This window comes from Schistocerca piceifrons, chromosome 3 (genome assembly GCF_021461385.2).
Source record: "Schistocerca piceifrons isolate TAMUIC-IGC-003096 chromosome 3, iqSchPice1.1, whole genome shotgun sequence".
Taxonomy (NCBI): Eukaryota; Metazoa; Arthropoda; class Insecta; order Orthoptera; family Acrididae; genus Schistocerca; species Schistocerca piceifrons.
The window spans coordinates 910,814,822-910,835,473 of record NC_060140.1 but is presented as its reverse complement, the minus strand read 5'-3'; positions in this window follow the sequence as shown (position 1 = coordinate 910,835,473).

Genomic DNA, 20,652 nt, shown 5'->3' with positions numbered 1-20,652 from the left:
GGCCAGTTGCTTTACGTTTCGCAGTTGAGGATTCATGGCACAAGGGCCCAATCGGGGTGGTCCCACAGATTCTCGAATGGGTTTAAATCTGAGGAGTGTGGCGGCCATGGAAGTATGGTACACCCATCCTGATGCTCTTCAAACCGTGCCCGTATGGAGCGAAAGGTGTGACATGTTGACTTGTCCTGCTGGTAGATGCCATCATGCTGAGGAAAAAACGAACTGCATGTACAGGTAGACACAGTCCCCAAGGACAGATGAACAACTGTGCCTTCTAGAACGGCGAGATCACTTAGTGAACGCATCGAAAACATACCCCAGATTATAACGCTCCCTCCTCACGCTTCTATCTTTGCTTCCAGACGTTTCACGCCGTAGACACCAACGGCCATCTGTCCGATGGAGCATAAAACGTGATCTGAAAACGTCTCCTTTCGCCACTCCGTGGACGTCCAGTGCAAATTGCAGCCGTCATCACTTACGAACAGCACTCAGCAACGGAACATGAACCAAATGATGCACGCTGCAGAGGCCCATACATACCAATGTTCGCTGAACAGTCCTTGAGGAGACAGTGTTGGTAGTCCGTTGCTTCATCTGAGAGGTCAGTTGGCCATAAGTTGCACTTATATTAGCCCGAAGACATCTCCGCAGTCGTCGTTCACCCCTGTCGTCTATTGGCCGTGGTTTACCACAGCCGCTTCAATTCCGCTTTTGGAAAGTGCTATTTTGCCACGTACGGTATACTTCAACCACAGCAGTACATGAACAGTTTAATAACTTTGTATTTCAGAAGTGTCTCCACCTGTGGCCCGTAAGGCAGTGATCGTGCCTTGCTGGGTATCGGTCTGAACCGAACTTGGACGACATGCGTGGGTGAATAATTCTATGCTGTTTCATCTCTATGCCAGAGTACATTATTAGTAATGGTTGGTGAGTGGTGGAGTGCCAGTGTCTCAGCAGCCAGTGATCAGATGTTTTCATTAGGTCAGAGATCTGGAGAACTACTGGACGGGACAACAGTCCAACATTGTGTGTATATAGGTAGGGCCGGACAGCAAGGAAAACGTGCGGTCTTGCGTTGTTTTGTCAAAAGATGACATCGCGGATAGGGAGCACCCACTGACCATAACACATCAGAAATCTGGCGCCTGCTGTCCAAATTACTGGCTATGCCAACCGGAAGTAATCGTGTTGTGTACTCAATGGCACCCCTTACCATCGTAAGAGGTGCTGGGAGACGTAAGACGATAGTGGAGCTGATCTGGCGACGTTCATGCTCCTTGGCACTTTCACACACAAACACCTCCATCGTGTTGCTGTAGTCAGGACTGGGACTCACGTGGCCGTACCATTTTACACTACTTCTTAGTATTACCCCTAAATATACCGAATGTTCGAGACAGTAGTTGCGTGGTCAGTGTAACAGACTGCTAACCGAGAGGACCCAGGTTCGATTTCCGGCTGGGTTGGGAATTTTCTCCGCTCAGCGACAGGGTGTTGTGTGGTCCTTATCTTCGTATCGTCGTAACCGACACGAAAATCGCCTGCGTGGTACCACAGGCCGAGTCTAAGCCTATCTAATTTCGTATCATGGTACGGCTTGACAGTAATGAATGTTGTGGATTGCCGGACCACACTATCGTATGTACTTTCCACTGTTGAGATGGCTGTGTGGGTACTCCCCGAAAGCCGGGAATAGAAAACGTAACACCAATAAATAATTAATGTAGAGTAATGAAATTTTCAGGAAGATATTTGTCTAGGTAAGATATTCAAGCGATTAACGTTGGAAGATTACAGGTTAATGTAAGCGTGAGATAAGCCATTGTAAATGTGAAATACTGGTACATTACTAATCGACGTAACCGCCAGGATGTTGATTGCAAACACGCTAACGTACATGCATTGTGTTGTACAGGTACCGCATGTCAGTTTGTGGAATGAAGTTCCATACCTGTTGCGCTTGGTCCGTCAATACCGGGACAGTTATTAGCGTTTGTGGATGACGCTGGACTTGTCGTCCGATAATGTCCTATTCTGCTCCATTGGAGACAGATCTGGTGACCGGGCAGGCCAAAGCAACATGTCGACAATCTGTAGAGCATGTTGGGTTACAACAGCGGTTGTGGACGGGCGTTATCCTGTTGAAAATACCCGTTGGAATCCTGTTAATGAATGGCATGCTGAATCACAAGCCAGCGTACAAATCTGCAGTGACAGTGCGCGGTGTAACCACGAGAGTGCCTCACTGTCATACGAAAATACACCCCCGACTATAACTCCATGTGTAAGTTCAGTGTGTCTAGCACATTGACACACTGGTTGCAGGCCCTGAACAGGCTTCCTTCTAACGAAAAGAAAGTCGTCAGTGGCACCGATGCAGGACCAGCTTTTATCATAAAGCACAACACTGCTACCTAGGCAACAAAATAACTCATGACGGGAAGTGCAAGGAGGACATAAAAAGCAGACTAGCTCTGGCGAAAAGGGCATTCCTGGCCAAGATGCCCTAGTATGAAACGTAGAGCTTAAGTTGTGCGGTAGTGAAACATGGACTGTGGGAAAAACCGGAAGTGAAGAGAATCGAAGCATTTGAGCTGCGGTGCTACAGTAGAACGTTGAAAATTAGATGAACTAGTAAGATAAGGTATGGGGAGGTACCGAGCGAGGTAACGCAGTGGCTAGCACACTGGACTTGCATTCTGGAGGACGACTGTCGAAACCCTTGTGCGGCCATCCTGATTTAGGTTTTCCGTGATTTCCCTAAATCGCTTCAGGCAAATGTCGGGTGGGTTGCTTTGAAAGAGAACGGCCGACTTCCTTCCTTAGCCTTCCCTAATCCGATGGGACCGATGACCTCACTGTTTGGTCCCATCCCCCAAATTAACCAACCAACCAATGATGCGGCTCTCCGCAGAGTCGGCAAGGAAAACACTGACAACGAGAAGGGACGGAATGGTAGGGCATCCGTTCAGACATCAAGGAATAACTTCCATGGTATTAAAGGGAGATTGAGAGGGTAAAAACTATAGAGGAAGACAGGGGATTGGAATACATATAGCAAATAATTGAATAATTGAGGACGTAGGTTGCAAGCGCTTCTCTGAGATGAAGAATTCGGCACAGGAGAAGAATTCGCGGAGGGCCGTTTCAGACGAATCGGAAGAGTGATGACTAAAAAAAAAACTGTCCGAGACCTTGCAGTGTCCTCCGGTCTCTTCCAGGCAAAGAACATTTCGTGATGTTCAAGCCAAGTGTTAATATTGATGAAATTATACTCTTCAAAATTCGATCAGGTGACTTGCTCTTTTATTCCTTTCCTTCAGTCTACGTTATTCTACAACTGCTCTTTCTCGCCCTTTTCCTACTATCGGACTTCAATTTCTCATCAGAGTAAAATTTTCGTCTCCCTTATCCATCTAAATAATTTCTTTTATGTCATCACACATTGTTTCAATTTCTTCATTATCAGCGTAGCAAGTAGGTACGTAGTAAACTTGTACTACTGTTGTGAGCGTAGACTTCGCGATGCGTTCACTATGCTGTTCATAACAACCGACCCACATTCCTGTTTTCTTATTCATTATTAGTCCTACTACAGCATTAGCTCTATCTGATTTTGTATTTATAGTCGACTAAAGTGCTGTTTGTCCTGCCATTGCACTTCTCAAATTCTTACTACATCCAACTTAAACTTCCATCTCTCTTTACAAATTCTCTTATTTACCCTACGGTCGCAGGTTCGAATCCTGCCTCAGGCATGGATGTGTGTGATGTCCTTAGTTTAGTTAGGTTTAAGTGGTTCTAAGTTCTAGGGGACTGATGACCACAGCAGTTAAGTCCCATAGTGCTCAGAGTCATTTGAACCATTTGAACTTTTGTGAATGTCAGAATTCTATGTATTTCTAGAAATATTCCACTTAACCGCATTCTACATCTACATCTACATTTATACTCCGCAAGCCACCCAACGGTGTGTGGCGGAGGGCACTTTACGTGCCACTGTCATTACCTCCCTTTCCTGTTCCAAGGGGTATGAAAGTGGCTTTAGTAAATACTACACTGTATCGTTGTCAGGTTTTTCATGGGAAGTTATACCCTTTCCTTGTCGTGGCGGCGGCTTCGGCGGTGATTTACAATCCATAGGATGTGAATCTATACAGAACATTTGAACCATTTTGAACTTATTTGCCCGATTAACATATCTAACATTTCACGCTTTGACCCAGGGAAAGCCAGAATTGTTTTTCAGGACGATAACATTGTCTTAGGTAGTTCTGTCTGGAGATCTGATTAGGACGAAACTTTATCTCAGGAATATTCTGTCTTCGAGGGTGCTATTATCTCATACAGTGAGCTGCATGTCCTCGGGAAAAATGATAGCCGTAGTTTTACCTTGCTGTCAGTTGTTTGCAGTACCAACATAGCAAGACCACGGTGCCTAATGTTACAAAGGCTGATCCGCCAATCACCAGACTGTTGTTCCTGCCACAAGTAAAACAGATGCTGCTCCTCTTCCGGAACAACGGGCTAGTCTGGTCTCAGCTCAAATACTCCTCCATTATGACTACATTTACAGTTTCGTTACCTGTATCGTTAAGGCACGCAAGCCATCCCACCTCGGAAAGGTCCATAGTCTTTTTTGTGAAACGCTTGTTTTCAAGTATAGTTGAAATAGTAGTGAAACATCCCCTTAGAAAAATTATAAATGACTGTGCTTAAACTGACACACAATATTTTTAGCGCAGCGGAATCTGACTTTCAAAAATCCCTACAAAAGAGTGGCCCTGACTAACAATAACCTATACCTTTCATGAATCACTTACCTCACAAAAATCTTCGTTACTCGAACTGCTGCAATACAGCGAGCGCCACTACTGCCAGCTAAATAAAAGATTCAAACTACTGAAGGCACTAACTGCTGATAGGCATAGTTAGCAAATGAAAGATTTTGATAGAGAACAAACAATGTATTTACCTTAATAGTGTTCAAAAGTCTGTTCATGACATCCAGTCTTACAAATTTACTGCCTCTGACGGACACACGTCCAGATCATCCGCTCTCAAAACTCCGCCATCTCTCTCCCCCCATCCACCACTGCTGGCGGCTCACCTCCAACTGCGCAACGCTACGCGCTGTTAACAGCCACCTGCCCAACACTACAATAGCAAATTCCAACAATGCCGACCAGCCTCAGACTGCGCACAGCACAGTCAGTGATTTTTATACAGGGCGCTACGTGGCGTTACCAACATAAAAACCTAAACACCCTACTAACAGTAGGAATAAAATGATGTGTTCATTAATGTTAACGCTAATCAGGTGTACACATGTTGTAAAACGTCTCGTTCCACATCATTTCGATAAAGGGATCATTCAAATTATCTGTGGAACTACCGATCAACTATGGACGGTTCACAAAACTCTTAAAAATATTATTGAATAAAATGTGTATGCTTTAGATTATCAAGTTAGGAGTCATTCTAGATTAATGTGCGAACAAATCACAACTTGGCCATTATACAGCATTTATCATGATGACTGATTTCAGCAAACAACTTTGCCATCATCAGGTCTGCAAAGCGTAGATCAACACATTCAAGCACAATGGGATCCGATTGAAAGGGGCCATAATACAGTTTAACATAAACAAGAACTATATCATAGGATATAACATAACTTCTGCAGTCGTTTCACTAAATCTTGACCATTAAATTGTTGCTGTACTTGTAATGACGTGTTTGTCGTAGTTATGAGTGGAAGACCTAATGTTCCTTTTGTAGTTCCTTCGTGTTCTCTTAACTACGCCGAGGCACCTATTAACAGTGTACGGTTGTCGAGGCTTTATGCTGCCTGCATAATATGACATGTATATTTTTATTTTTATTGTACTTGTTTTTGTAATATGTCATATGAATGGTTTCACTACTAGTGTATTAAATGATATTTTGAATGTACAGTGCTTCCTGTTATGTTTTTTAAGATGATTTTAAATTGTATATAAATATAAATCAATTTAAAATTTCTATAACAAAATACTTGTAACGTACTTTGATTTGGATTTTTTATTGTAAGTCTACAGTGTAATATTATTGGATCTTTGGTTTGCCTTTATACTTTACATGACACGACGTATTTTTGTTTACAACTAATACTGCAGTGCCGCCTGGTGGCTTCTTCTAACGTCTGTGATGTTTACTTGAGAATCTCAGTCTTTAATTTTGCTGAAGTGCGAACGTGAGCTTCTATAATCAGTGCAATATGTACTTTGTTAAATGTAATAGTTATTTTATGCTTCACTTGCTGTCATGCTATTGTTATCGTATCGTTTTATGATATAACACGGTTGTGCTCTTGTTTGCGTGACGTCACGCGTCTTGTATTGTGATTGGCTCATAGAAGAGGGCGGATCAGGCACTATGTTGGCGTGAAAATTTGTGAGGCCAGTCTACCGTATTTGGTGCTTTTCGTATATATACTTGGGTTGTACCACAATTTTCAATGTAACTCATGGGAGCAGATTAAACATTCGTGTTGAAAATTATCGAGAAATCTGCGATGGCGGATCTAATTGTTACCAGAATAGAGTTTGTTCATAGCGGAATATTTTCACCTGAATTCATATATAAGGCATTAGCATTTTACACGGGAAATGAACGGTCTTTTAAGGCTAAACGCGAACATCAGCCTTGAGAAAAAAAAAATCAATATAAAATTTCAGTATTAATTAACTCCAGCCTCTGACTGACGACATTTTTACATGGGAACGAGGAAAATGCCAAATTGATCGATATTTAGAGAAAACCGCTGATTTCGCGTAATCGTTTATACAAAATTTTCGTGTCCCTAGGCCGAGCGATTCTAGGCGCTTCAGTTTGGAACCTCGCGACCGCTACGGTCGCAGGTTCGAATCCTGCCTCGGACATGGACGTGTGTGATGTCCTTAGGTTAGTTAGGTTTAAAATGTTCAAAGTTCTAGGGGACTGATGACCTCAGAAGTTAAGTCCCATAGTGTTCAGAGCCATTTTCATGTTGCTACCTATGACATGTGAGAAACAAATGAACACGGACTACAAAAAGGCAGAAAGAAATTGAGCAGAGTAATGGTAACAATTTCTCTTCCATAGTGTTGGACGTCTACAGATAGCACATTACACTTTACCGAACAAGCAAGAGGACGTTCGTACAAGCGTTGCCAGCGTCTAGAGGATAAAAAGAAAATATGGGTGGTAAGAGCGGTGTGGGGGAGGACCGCAGCGCATTGTGTTGTCGAGGCAGCCAGTGGGTCACGTCGACGGGCGGTCGTGACTTCGCCGAAGTTTTCGCTCGTAAACGCGACTGCCGTGGGGGTGGCGGGCCTGTTTACATATTTATAGCGGCCGCATTTGAGAGGTGTCCGATTTCCCATTTCGCGTCGTTACGGCCTCAGAAAATGGATCGCCGCGTTTGACTCTGTATCCCTGGCATTATCGCTGCGGGTGGGGCGACCACAGCGCTGGTGTGCGCCACAGACCAGGAAGGCACACCTGATCTCTCCCAGGGCCCATTTGTTTCTCGAGTCAGTAAAGGGAGATTCAGCGCCGTCTCATACGTTTTTGCTCGTAACGCCTCCCTCCTTTTGTTCTCATTTCAAGTTGAAAAGAGTCTACTGCGGTACACTTATATATGTTGTTGTTGTTGTGGTCTTCAGTCCTGAGACTGGTTTGATGCAGCTCTCCATGATACTCTATCCCGTGCAAGCTTCTTCATCTCCCAGTACCTACTGCAACCTACATCCTTCTGAATCTGTTTAGTGTATTCATCTCTTGGTCTCCCTCTACGATTTTTACCCTCCACGCAGCCCTCCAATGCTAAATTTGTGATCCCTTGATGCCTCAAAACATGTCACACCGACCGATCCCTTCTTCTAGTCAAGTTGTGCCACAAACTTCTCTTCTCCCCAATCCTATTCAATACCTCCTCATTAGTTACGTGATCTACCCACCTTATCTTCAGCATTCTTCTGTAGCACCACATTTCGAAAGCTTCTATTCTCTTCTTGTCCAAACTAGTTATCGTCCATGTTTCACTTCCATACATGGCTACACTCCATACAGATACTTTCAGAAACGACTTCCTGACACTTATCTCTATACTCGATGTTAACAAATTTCTCTTCTTGAGAAACGCTTTCCTTGCCATTGCCGGTCTACATTTTATATCCTCTCTACCATCATCAGTTATTTTACTCCCTAAATAGCAAAACTCCTTTACTACTTTAAGTGTCTCATTTCCTAATCTAATTCCCTCAGCATCACCCGACTTAATTTGACTACATTCCATTATCCTCGTTTTGCTTTTGTTGATGTTCATCTTATATCCTCCTTTCAAGACACTGTCCATTCCGTTCAACTGCTCTTCGAAGTCCTTTGCTGTCTCTGACAGAATTACAATGTCATCGGCGAACCTCAAAGTTTTTACTTCTTCTCCATGAATTTTAATACCTACTCCGAATTTTTCTTTTGTTACCTTTACTGCTTGCTCAATATACAGATTGAATAACATCGGGGAGAGGCTACAACCCTGTCTCACTCCTTTCCCAACCACTGCTTCCCTTTCATGCCCCTCGACTCTTATCACTGCCATCTGGTTTCTGTACAAATTGTAAATAGCCTTTCGCTCCCTGTATTTTACCCCTGCCACCTTCAGAATTTGAAAGAGAGTATTCCAGTTAACATTGTCAAAAGCTTTCTCTAAGTCTACAAATGCTAGAAACGTAGGTTTGCCTTTTCTTAATCTTTTTTCTAAGATAAGTCATAAGGTTAGTATTGCCTCACGTGTTCCAACATTTCTACGGAATCCAAACTGATCTTCCCCGCGGTCCGCTTCTACCAGTTTTTCCATTCGTCTGTAAAGAATTCGCGTTAGTATTTTGCAGCTGTGACTTATTAAACTGATAGTTCGGTAATTTTCACATCTGTCAACACCTGCTTTCTTTGGGATTGGAATTATTATATTCTTCTTGAAGTCTGAGGGTATTTCGCCTGTCTCATACATCGTGCTCACCAGATGGTAGAGTTTTGTCATGACAGGCTCTCCCGAGGCCATCAGTAGTTCTAATGGAATGTTGTCTACTCCCGGGGCCTTGTTTCGACTCAGGTCTTTCAGTGCTCTGTCAAACTCTTCACGCAGTATCTTATCTCCCACTTCGTCTTCATCTACATCCTCTTCCATTTCCATAATATTGTCCTGAAGTACATCGCCCTTGTATAAACCCTCTATATACTCCTTCCACTTTTCTGCCTTCCCTTGTTTGCTTAGAACTGGGTATCCATCTGAGTTCTTGATATTCATACAAGTGGTTCTCTTCTCTCCAAAGGTCTCTTTAATTTTCCGGTAGGCAGTATCTATCTTACCCCTAGTCAGACAAGCCTCTACATCCTTACATTTGTCCTCTAGCCATCCCTGCTTAGCCATTTTGCACTTCCTGTCGATATCATTTTTGAGACGTTTGTAATCCTTTTTGCCTACTTCATTTACTGCATTTTTATATTTTCTCCTTTCATCAATTAAATTCAATATTTCTTCTGTTACCCAAGGATTTCTATTAGTCCTCGTCTGCTGCCTTCACTACTTCATCCCTCAGAGCTACCCATTCTTCTTCTACTGTATTTCTTTCCCCCATTCTTGTCAATTGTTCCCTTATGCTCTCCCTGAAACTCTCTACAACCTCTGCTTCTTTCAGTTTATCCAGGTCCCATCTCCTTAAATTCCCACCTTTTTGCAGTTTCTTCAGTTTCAATCTGCAGTTCATAACCAATAGATTGTGGTCAGAATCCACATCTGCCCCAGGAAATGTCTTACAATTTAAAACCTGGTTCCTAAATCTCGGTCTTACCATTATGTAATCTATCTGATACCTTTTAGTATCTCCAGGATTCTTCCAGGTATACAACCTTCTTTTATGATTCTTGAACCAAGTGTTAGCTATGATTAAGTTATGCTCTGTGCAAAATTCTACAAGGCGGCTTCCTCTTTCATTCCTTCCCCCCAATCCATATTCACCTACTATATTTCCTTCTCTCCCTTTTCCTACTGACGAATTCCAGTCACCCATGACTATTAAATTTTCGTCTCCCTTCACTACCTGAATAATTTCTTTTATCTCGTCATACATTTCATCAATTTCTTCATCATCTGCAGAGCTAGTTGGCATATAAACTTGTACTACTGTAGTAGGCATGGGCTTTGTGTCTATCTTGGCCACAATAATGCGTTCACTATGCTGTTTGTAGTAGCTAACCCGCACTCCTATTTTTTTATTCATTACTAAACCTACTCCTGCATTACCCCTATTTGATTTTGTATTTATAACCCTGTAATCACCTGACCAAAAGTCTTGTTCCTCCTGCCACCGAACTTCACTAATTCCCACTATATCTAACTTTAACCTATCCATTTCCCTTTTTAAATTTTCTAACCTACCTGCCCGATTAAGGGATCTGACATTCCACGCTCCGATCCGTAGAACAGCAGTTTTCTTTCTCCTGATAACGACGTCCTCCTGAGTAGTCCCCACCCGGAGATCCGAATGGGGGACTATTTTACCTCCGGAATATTTTACCCAAGAGGACGCCATCATCATTTAATCATACAGTAAAGCTGCATGTCCTCGGGAAAAATTACGACTGTAGTTTCCCCTTGGTTTCAGCCGTTCGCAGTACCAGCACAGCAAGGCCGTTTTGGTTAATGTTACAAGGCCAGATCAGTCAATGATCCAGACTGTTGCCCCTGCAACTACTGAAAAGGCTGCTGCCCCTCTTCAGGAACCACATGTTTGTCTGGCCTCTCAACAGATACCCCTCCGTTGTGGTTGCACCTACGGTACGGCCATCTGTATCGCTGAGGCATGCAAGCCTCCCCACCAACGGCAAGGTCCATGGTTCATGGGGGGAACACTTATATGAGGCACCTGAATATTGTAATGATACTAATGTAAACTAAAATGAATCTATTATATTGTAAACGATGTATGTCTCTGATGTGCTCTATAAAGCAAGTCTCTGGCTTTGCACGACCGCAAAGCCAAAGATACTGCTTCTGGTCTGGGTGTTGGGATAAGAGAGCGAAAGAGGATGCAATAGGCAGTTTTTGTGGTGTGGTCTGTAAAGCCACCAAGTGTAGGTTTGTAATGTAGGAATTTTCTCGTACCAATATTTGTGTTGTACCGCACCTAAAATAGGTAGTTAAAAACGATGAGGGATTTTATAATGCAGTGTAAAGTGAAATGTAAATTTAATTGTGACAGGAAAGGATTACTGTATTGAAGTTACAAAAAAGCTTTACGAGTTCGTGTATTATTCGAAATACACTACTGGCCATTAAAATTGCTACACCACGAAGATGACGTGCTACAGACGCGAAATTTAATCGACAGGAAGAAGATGCTGTGATATGCAAATGATTAGCTTTTCAGAGCATTCACACAAGGTTGGCGCCAGTGGCGACACCTAAAACGTGCTGACATGAGGAAAGTTTCCAACCGATTTCTCATAAACAAACAGCAGTTGACCGGCGTTGCCTGGTGAAACGATGTTATGATGCCTCGTGTAAGGAGGAGAAATGCGTACCATCGCGTTTCCGACTTTGATAAAGGTCGGATTGTACTCTATTCCGATTGCGGTTTATCGTATCGCAACATTGCTGCTCGCGTTGGTCGAGATCCAATGACTGTTAGCAGAGTATGGAATCGGTGGGTTCAGGAGGGTAATGCGGAACGCCGTGCTGGATTCCAACGGCCTCGTATCGCTAGCAGTCGAGATGACAGGCATCTTATCCGCATGGCTGTAACGGATCGTGCAGCCACGTCTCGATCCCTGAGTCAAGAGAGGGGGATGTTTGCAAGACAACAACCATCTGCACGAACAGTTGGACGACGTTTGCAGCAGCATGGACTGTCAGCTCTGAGACCATGGCTGCTGTTACCCTTGACGCTGCATCACAGACAGGAGCGCCTGCGATGGTGTACTCAACGACGAACCTGGGTGCACGAATAGCAAAACGTCATTTTTTCGGATGAATCCAGGTTCTGTTTACAGCATCATGATGGTCGCATCCGTGTTTGGCGACATCGCGGTGAACGCACACTGGAAGTGTGTATTAGTCATCGCCATACTGGCGTATCACCCGGCGTGATGGTATGGGGTGCCATTCGTTACACGTCTCGGTCACCTCTTGTTCGCATCGACGGCACTTTGAACAGTGGACGTTACATTTCAGATGTATTACGACCCGTGACTCTACCCTTCATTCGATCCCTGCGAAACCCTACATTTCAGCAGGATAATGCACGACCGCATGTTGCAGGTCCTGTACGGGCCTTTCTAGATACAGAAAGTGTTCGACTGCTGCCCTGGCCAGCACATTCTCCAGATCTCTCACCAATTGAAAACGTCTGGTCAATGGTGGCCGAGCAACTGGCTCGTCACAATACACCAGTCACTACTCTTGATGAACTGTGGTATCGTGTTGAAGCTGGATGGGCAGCTGTACCTGTACACACCATCCAAGCTCTGTTTGACTCAATGCCCAGGCGTATCAAGGCCATTATTACGGCCAGAGGTGGTTGTTCTGGGTACTGGTTTCTCAGGATCTATGTACCCAAATTGCCGGAAAGTGTAATCACATGTCAGTTCTTGTATAATATATTCGTTCAATGAATACCCGTTTATCATTTACATTTCTTCTTGGTGTAGCAATTTTAATTGCCAGTAGTGTATAAATGTGAAAGCAGAAGTCTTCTCGCAGTTATGATACAGAAGTTAATTTTTTATTACTTTCCTTTTGTTAGGGCGTTAGTGTAAATGAGTAGCCTCATAATCGGTAACAGCGAATTCTATGTAGTGTAACCCCAGATGTATAGGCTAGATAGATATTTCCCTTTTGTAATGTTTCTAAGATTTTTTAACACAGTTTGTACGTAATTTGATGATTTGTCTTTAAGATTTTTAGTGGTTTAGATAATACTTGCTGTACACATCTCAATGTTTGTGACTACGTTAGCAAGGAAAGGTTTTCATTAGTAAAAAAGATGTACTTTTTCTGAGTAACGCAATTTCAGTTGTCAGATGTTTTGAAAAGCCAAACTTAACTTCGAATACAACTTCACTATTGAAAAAGTTAGTAATTCACCCAAAGCACTACCGCCTCCTTGTCCAGGTCATATGTTTTTTAAAGACACTGAATTTTTCTTAAATGTTTTCATCTATCAGCCAAAAGAATTTAGTTTATATTTCAAAGTATTACGGCCACCATTGCACATCGCTGACCCTGTAGCTAGTGTATTTTATTCTCATTGACAGAATCTTCCGTCGGTTCTTGGTAGAACAACATTATAATAAATGAAAAGCACCAGTTTGCTTTTGTTCTACAATATTACTTTTATTGCTAACCGGTTTTCGGCTTACAAGGCCATCTTCAGACATTTACTGAGTATCATCATCTTTGGTATTCTTTGGTGATACTAGTAAATGTCTGAAGATGCCCTTGTAAGCCGAAAACCGTTTAGCAATAAAAGTAATATTGTAGAACAAAAGCAAACTGGTGCTTTTCATTTATTATTTTATTCTTCTTCATGAGAGAGCAGAATATACGCGATCCACTGTTGCGATCCACTGTTGCTGCTTTAGAGGTAAGACAATTTTATTTATTTGTTACGTGCACAGGGACCAAAGTTATCAGTTTTGAACAGGGCCAGAGGATTCAGTACCTAAGGGGCTGCCGGCCGAAGTGGCCGTGCGGTTAAAGGCGCTGCAGTCTGGAACCGCAAGACTGCTACGGTCGCAGGTTCGAATCCTGCCTTGGGCATGGATGTTTGTGATGTCCTTAGGTTAGTTAGGTTTAACTAGTTCTAAGTTCTAGGGGACTAATGACCTCAGCAGTTGAGTCCCATAGTGCTCAGTGCCATTTGAACCATTTTGAACCTAAGGGGCTGAATGTATTTTGCAGTGACTGTATTTCTTTATTGGTATTGCGAATTGTATTGCCCAACCAGTTGGCATAAAGTTTTGCTAAAAATAACACAGAGTAAGCGCAGCACATGCAGTTACAACACGCTACACGATAACTCCAGTTTTGTATGCATTCCAAGTTCAGGCGTTCATTTATGTTTTTCAATAATTTTAAAGAAAGTTACAAAGTTGTGACACAAGATTTTGCTCATGAAATGACATCCGGAAGGCAGAGGGCACAGTTACGTAATGTCGTTTAATGAACAAAATACGAGCTTACCGAGTGTCGACGCTGTTTTTGTTTTATTCAGGACTTACTTGCAGATAAAACTCAACACATCATTCTTAACGACACAAAAGCGACAGATTAAAAAAGAAAACGGTAATTTCGGGAGCAGCGCGAGAGAGACTTATACGGCCTTATTGTCTACAATTTATATCAACGATTTAGTGACTAAAATTAGAGGCTCTGTAATGCCATTCGCGAACAATGCTACTGTCTGTTGCAAGAATGTGGTGCCAAAAAAGTGTAGTGAAATGCAGAAAACCTGCAGAGGAGTCCGGTACCACACGACCGCTAAGGTCGCATGTTCGAATCCTGCCTCGGGCATGGATGTGTGTGATGTCCTTAGGTTAGTTAGGTTTAAGTAGTTCTAAGTTCTAGGGGACTGATGACCTCAGATGTTAAGTCCCATAGTGCTCAGAGCCATTTGAACCTCCAGAGGAGCGACGATAGGTGCAGAAACTAGTGGTTGACCACCAACGTAAGTAAATGTAATACGTTGAGCATAATCAGGCGAAAGGATCCACTAGTGTTCGACCTCAGTGCTGGCGGAAAACCATTGGAAACAGTAACTACCGTAAAGTACATAGATGTGGAGCGATCTGAAGTGGAATGTCTACATACCAGGAAAAGTCAAGACTAATGTAAACGATTCACTCGTTTCCAGAATCTTGTGGCCTGAAATGTTATTGACTATAGTAGAATTGTTTCCAGTCCTGCTTCAAATCGAGCCACGATCATTGGCGAAGATGCCCCGGATACCTCTGGAATACCAACCTCTTTATCGTCATGTTCACCATACGGCCTGACAGGCAGGAGTGATGGACTGGGGTGTCGTTGCTTTTCATAGCGGGACCCCGTTGGTTTAGAAAGATAATGCCCGCCTGCACACTGCGAGAGTTTCTACTGCTTGTCTTCGTGTTTGCCAAACCCTACAATGACCAGGACGGTCGCCAGACCTCTCCCGAACTGAGAATGTTTAGAGAATTAAGGGCAGGGCCCTTCACCCAGTTCGGGATTTTAACTATCTAACACACCAGTTGGACAGTACTGACGGGGCATCCAACAGGTCTATAAATCAATGCTAAACCGCATAACTGCCTGGAAAGTGGCAGGAGGTGGGCCAACGCGTTAATTACTTGAACAATTTGTTAAGCTCCTTCTATTGTATAAATTAGCGACGTTTTATGAAATTATAATTATTTGTTTGTCTGTACATGGCCTGTAGCATCTATCGATTTCCGCCCCATTCGGATAGTTACTCCGTGGAGCATCCTCTCGGGCACACGTCGTGTGAGGTGAGTAGGGCCTGATCTATTCCACATTCGCGTCACAGTCGGCGGGTGCTGTCCAAAGGGAGCAGAAATATAAAGAACTTTAAGGCGCATTCTCAAAAGGCGACGATTTTGCCCCTTTTTACATAATGACTAACAGGATCTTTTCATTAAAGAACAGCATACAAAGTATGTAGTTCACTTAGTGCCAACTGGACGTTAGTTGCACGTCGCCTTCATGGTGTTGCAAGTATAATTTCCAGAAGTGTATACGCAATGCAACTGTGATTTACTGCATCATCAAACGATTACTACACAGACAAAAACAAGTTTTGCATCACCCCAGTTCCAAAAATGTTCAAATGTGTGTGAAATCTTATGGGACTTAACTGCTAAGGTCATCAGTCCCTAAGCGTACACACTACTTAACCTAAATTAACCTAAGGACAAACACACACACCCATTCCCGAGCGAGGACTCGAAAACCAGTTCCCAGAACTCCTGAAGATAGATGTTGGCTGTGGATATTGCATCAAAGACACATTCCCTTTGACTGTTCAGAGATGCCACTAAACCCGCCCAAAGATGTAAACAAACATTCATGAGGGGATCCGACAGCGTCATTCCACCAGGAAAGAGGTACACGGCTCGTGTTGTCTGTAGTTCAACCATGCCTAGACGGTCAATACCGCGGTTCGATCGCGTCCGCATTACTTTGTGCCAGGAAGGGCTCTCGACAAGGGAAGTGTCCACGTATCTCCCAATGCGAAGTTGATCGGACGTGGAGATACAGAGAGACAGGAACTGTCGATGACATGCCTCGCTCAGGCCGCCCAAAGGATACTACTGCAGTGCATGACCGCCACCTACGGATTATGGCTCGGAGGAACCCTGACAGAAATGCCACCATGTTGAATAATACTTTTCGTGCAGCCACAAGACGTCGTTTTACGAATCAAACCGCTCGCAATAGGCTGCATGATGCGCAACTTCACTCCCGACGTCCACGGCAAGGTCCATCTTTACAACAACGACGCCATACAGGGCGGTACAGATAGGCCCAACAACATGCCGAATGGACCGCTCAGGATTGGGCGTCAGGTTATCTTCACCGATGAGTGTCGCATATGCCTTCAACCAGACAATCGTCGGAGATGTGTTTGGAGGCAACCCGGTCGGGTTGAACGGCTTAGACACACTGTCCAGCGAGTGCAGCAAGGTGGAGATTTGCTGCTGTTTTGGGGTGGCATTATGTGGGGCCGACGTAGGCTACTTGTGGTCATGAAAGGCACCGCAACGGCTGTACGATACGTGAATGCTATCCTCCGATCGATAGTGCAACCATATCGGCACGACAATTCGTGCAACCGTCGTGCACATCTTGTGAATGACTTCCTTTAGGATAACGACATCGCTCCACTAGAGTGGCCAGCATGTTCTCCAGACATGAACGCTATCTAACATGCCTGGGATAGATTGAAAAGGGCTGTTTATGGACGACGTGACCCACCAACCACCCTGAGGGATCTACGCCGAATCGCTGTTTAGGAGTGGGACAATCTGGACCAACAGTGCCTTGGTGAACATGTGGATAGTATGCCACGACAAATACTGGCATGCATGAATGCAGGATGAATTGCCCTCTCTGTTTATTGATTGGCTCACCTTGTATATGGGTAATGGTAAAGACAATTTTCTCCCTTTCGTTCCAACATTTTGGCATTATTCCGCGGATCCCTTTGATAAACACAATTGGATGGGGTCCGTTCTTATCATTGGTAAACTTCTGAAACTGTGAATTCTTCACTAAAGCATCCTGAGTCACCAATGATTCTGTATGGTCTCGATAAACGGATGTTACTCCATGTGTTGGATTGAAATTATTGCCCGTCTGCCCCCTACTTTCAGTTAAAGACGTTTCATAATGATCAGGGTGTGTTTCTGTGACACTAACACACTCCGGTGAACTGTTATGAGATAATCAAAATATCCACGGGTATGCTGCCGGTCTATAGTGTCCAACGGGCACAATATTTCGGCGATCAAACATGTCGCCATCATCAGGTGAACTGACGGACTGAGCTCCTGTGAACGTGCCGGCACGGAGATCCGTACGCTATGGCTGCTCAGAGGAAACTGGGTTCGGTCACGGCGGCGGCCGATTTAAATACCCTCCGCCCGCGGCGCGCTCCCTCCGCCGTCCGCGCCCAGCGCCACGGTCGCGCGGTGGAACAGATTGCGACGACGTCTGAGATGACGTCGGTGTGATGGCTCTGTCCGCCGTGGTCGTCACAACTATACGTTTGCTCGATTTACTCTTGATTAACCCGATCGCTGGTTCCCAAGCCTTGCTAAGATTATAGCCACAGTCACGGTTTATGAGGTCGTCATTGGTGCGAATTTCGATGGCCTCTCTAACAACGCTGTCCCAGTATCTCGACGTCTGTACCAGAATCCTCGTGCGGTCATACTCCATGGCGTGATTTTCCGACAAACAATGTTCAGCGACCGCCGACTTGCTCGGATACATCAGTCGAGTGTGCCTCTGGTGTTCACGGCATCGATCCTCGACGGTACGCATCGTCTGGCCAATATACGACTTGCCACATTGACACGGAATCTGGTACACGCCGGCCTTCCTCAAACCGAGGTCATCTTTGGCGCTCCCCACCAGTGCACGAGTTTTATTTGGAGGACAAAACACAGTTCCGACCCGGTGTTTCTTCAGAATGCGGGCGATTTTTCCCGAGAGTGCGCCTGTGTATGGAATAAATGCAGTGCCTACCTCCTCCCTCGTGACTTCATCCATCTCAACAGGTTGTTATGAGATGTTTTCATACGTGTTTCATTAAGCACTTTCTGCACGTTTTGTAATTCAGTCTGGAGTTCATGAATCTTTGTGTTGTTTTCATGTACCAGTTGTGTTCCTGCTCGTTGTAACATCACAGGTAGTTCCTTCTGTATAACAGTACTAATTTGTTTGTCTTTGTCATTTAGCCATGTGTTGAATGTGGTCACAATGCGTTCTTATTGTTCTTTACATTTTTGTTCTATTACGTTTTGATTATCAATCGTACGGTTTTCTATACGTGTACTTTGTTGCGTATTTCTGCTCCCAAAGAAGTGTGTGTTTGTTGTAATTTGTCCACATCCTGGGTTACTTGCTTTACATTCTGTGGTAAGTCATGGTATGTTTGTTGCATACTTGAAATGTTGTTCTGTATAGCAGACAACTGGACATCTATTTGCTGTCGCAGCTGGCGATCGCGTTCTTTTAACCGGTTTTCAAGCTTTTGATCTTTCTCTTTTGAGAACTGTGAAAAGCTCAACTGCGTACGCTCGTCTAATTGACGGATGCGTTCATCCAAGGTCCTAATCCGTTCATCTACTCTGCTAATACGTTTATCTAAATTATTATTAATCTCAGTTGCGAGCAGTTTAGCAGTTTCTTGTTCACGCTGTATCTGTGATTGTTCCTGTATTTTAAACATTTGTTCCATTTTCATCATTAAGAGAGAAAGTGGATCCATTACTGTTTGTGTTGGCTCTACCGGTGGTAAATCGGCTGTAACTGGTGTTTCTTGTGGTTCTGCTTCAGTATGCACTTGAACTACTGTCTGTATTCTGCCTGAGTGTTCTACAGCAGATGGATCGCTGACTTTAATATTAGTGTCCTGTTCTATATCCTCTGTCTGACCTGAAAAAATATTACCAATTTCTACATCACTAGTTATTCCTTCCTCCTCTGAATGTTCTACAGTTACTTCCTGCTGTGTAGGGTTTCTTACACGTCGCATTGTTTTCACCATGTTTGCAAATGTTTGGGTGCAAGTCTAATCGGGAAAACGTCACACACAACACATCAATTATTCCGTCACACAAAACATAAAATAATTACTACACTGCACCAGATTGGAATCAGTACTGTAAATGTTCACTTTCGTTTGATTAAAATTCAGTTCCAATCTCGTTCAACTAACTTCTCCTGAAAACACTTGATGCTGTATTTTACTGATCCTTCTCGCAGTTATTTAAATACAATTGACTCTATATATATAGATGTACAGCAACGTGTTGAAGTTGATGATGTGCCTACCTTACGCAATGCTTCATTCTGCTGTCGCTGGGATAGAATGGTACAGCAAAAATATCGTTCTTACGTCGTTGTAGATTTGCGCTCATTGCATCATGAGACAAATTGAAGAGACACACACTAGCACACACATATAAGCTAGCCCAGTCAATAGGGTTGCCACTGATTTGCCCTCTCTGTTTATTGATTGGACGGCCACTGAATTGCTATTTATTTATTTAATGTGATATTAATAATTATTAAAAGGTGGCAATTTTATTTTAGCACTGTTTTTACTCTTTCGACTGTTGCGAGTCAGCGATAGTGCAATGCTGCTCGCTTTGGAGAATACACATTTTATAAGAATTATTTGGTCCAGGAAACACTTTTGCGATCACGGTTGCGATTTAGACGGTATTCGCTTAATTGTACTGGTTACAAGTTATCGTTTCCGAAAGACGCAGGTTCGATTAAAGCTGTGTGCGCTTTTGCGCGTATAATGAAAATATTCATAACACGTCGCGTAACAAAAATAAACATGCGAATCACAACCGTGATCAAACGAAGAAAATATATGATAACATAAATGTTCTTCGCTGTTATTCAGGACAGGCTCAGATTAGACCTTGCAATTTTTAGTTATAGGAAATCACAAGACGTTACACTTTAGAGATATTTGTTTTGAATAACTTGTATTTACCTTCTCTCTCTCTCCTTTTTACAGCCTTTATACCTTCACATCGATTAAGGAACTTTTCCTTCTCTACCGACCAGTACGAGAACAAAATTCAGACTCAACAAATGTCTTACATCGAATTATTAATCGCTTAACCCTTAACAAACATGTATAGTTTCGTAGTACAAACAATGCTAATTTGTTCCGTGCACTAGAAAGTCTTTGATACACTGAGCACAAAAATGAAAATAATAAAATTATAATTACATTTTTAATATCATGAATACTTCTTTATATCATGAAAATAAGGTTTGACGTCGTCGTAATATTAATTTTCATCGTTGTAGCACTACAA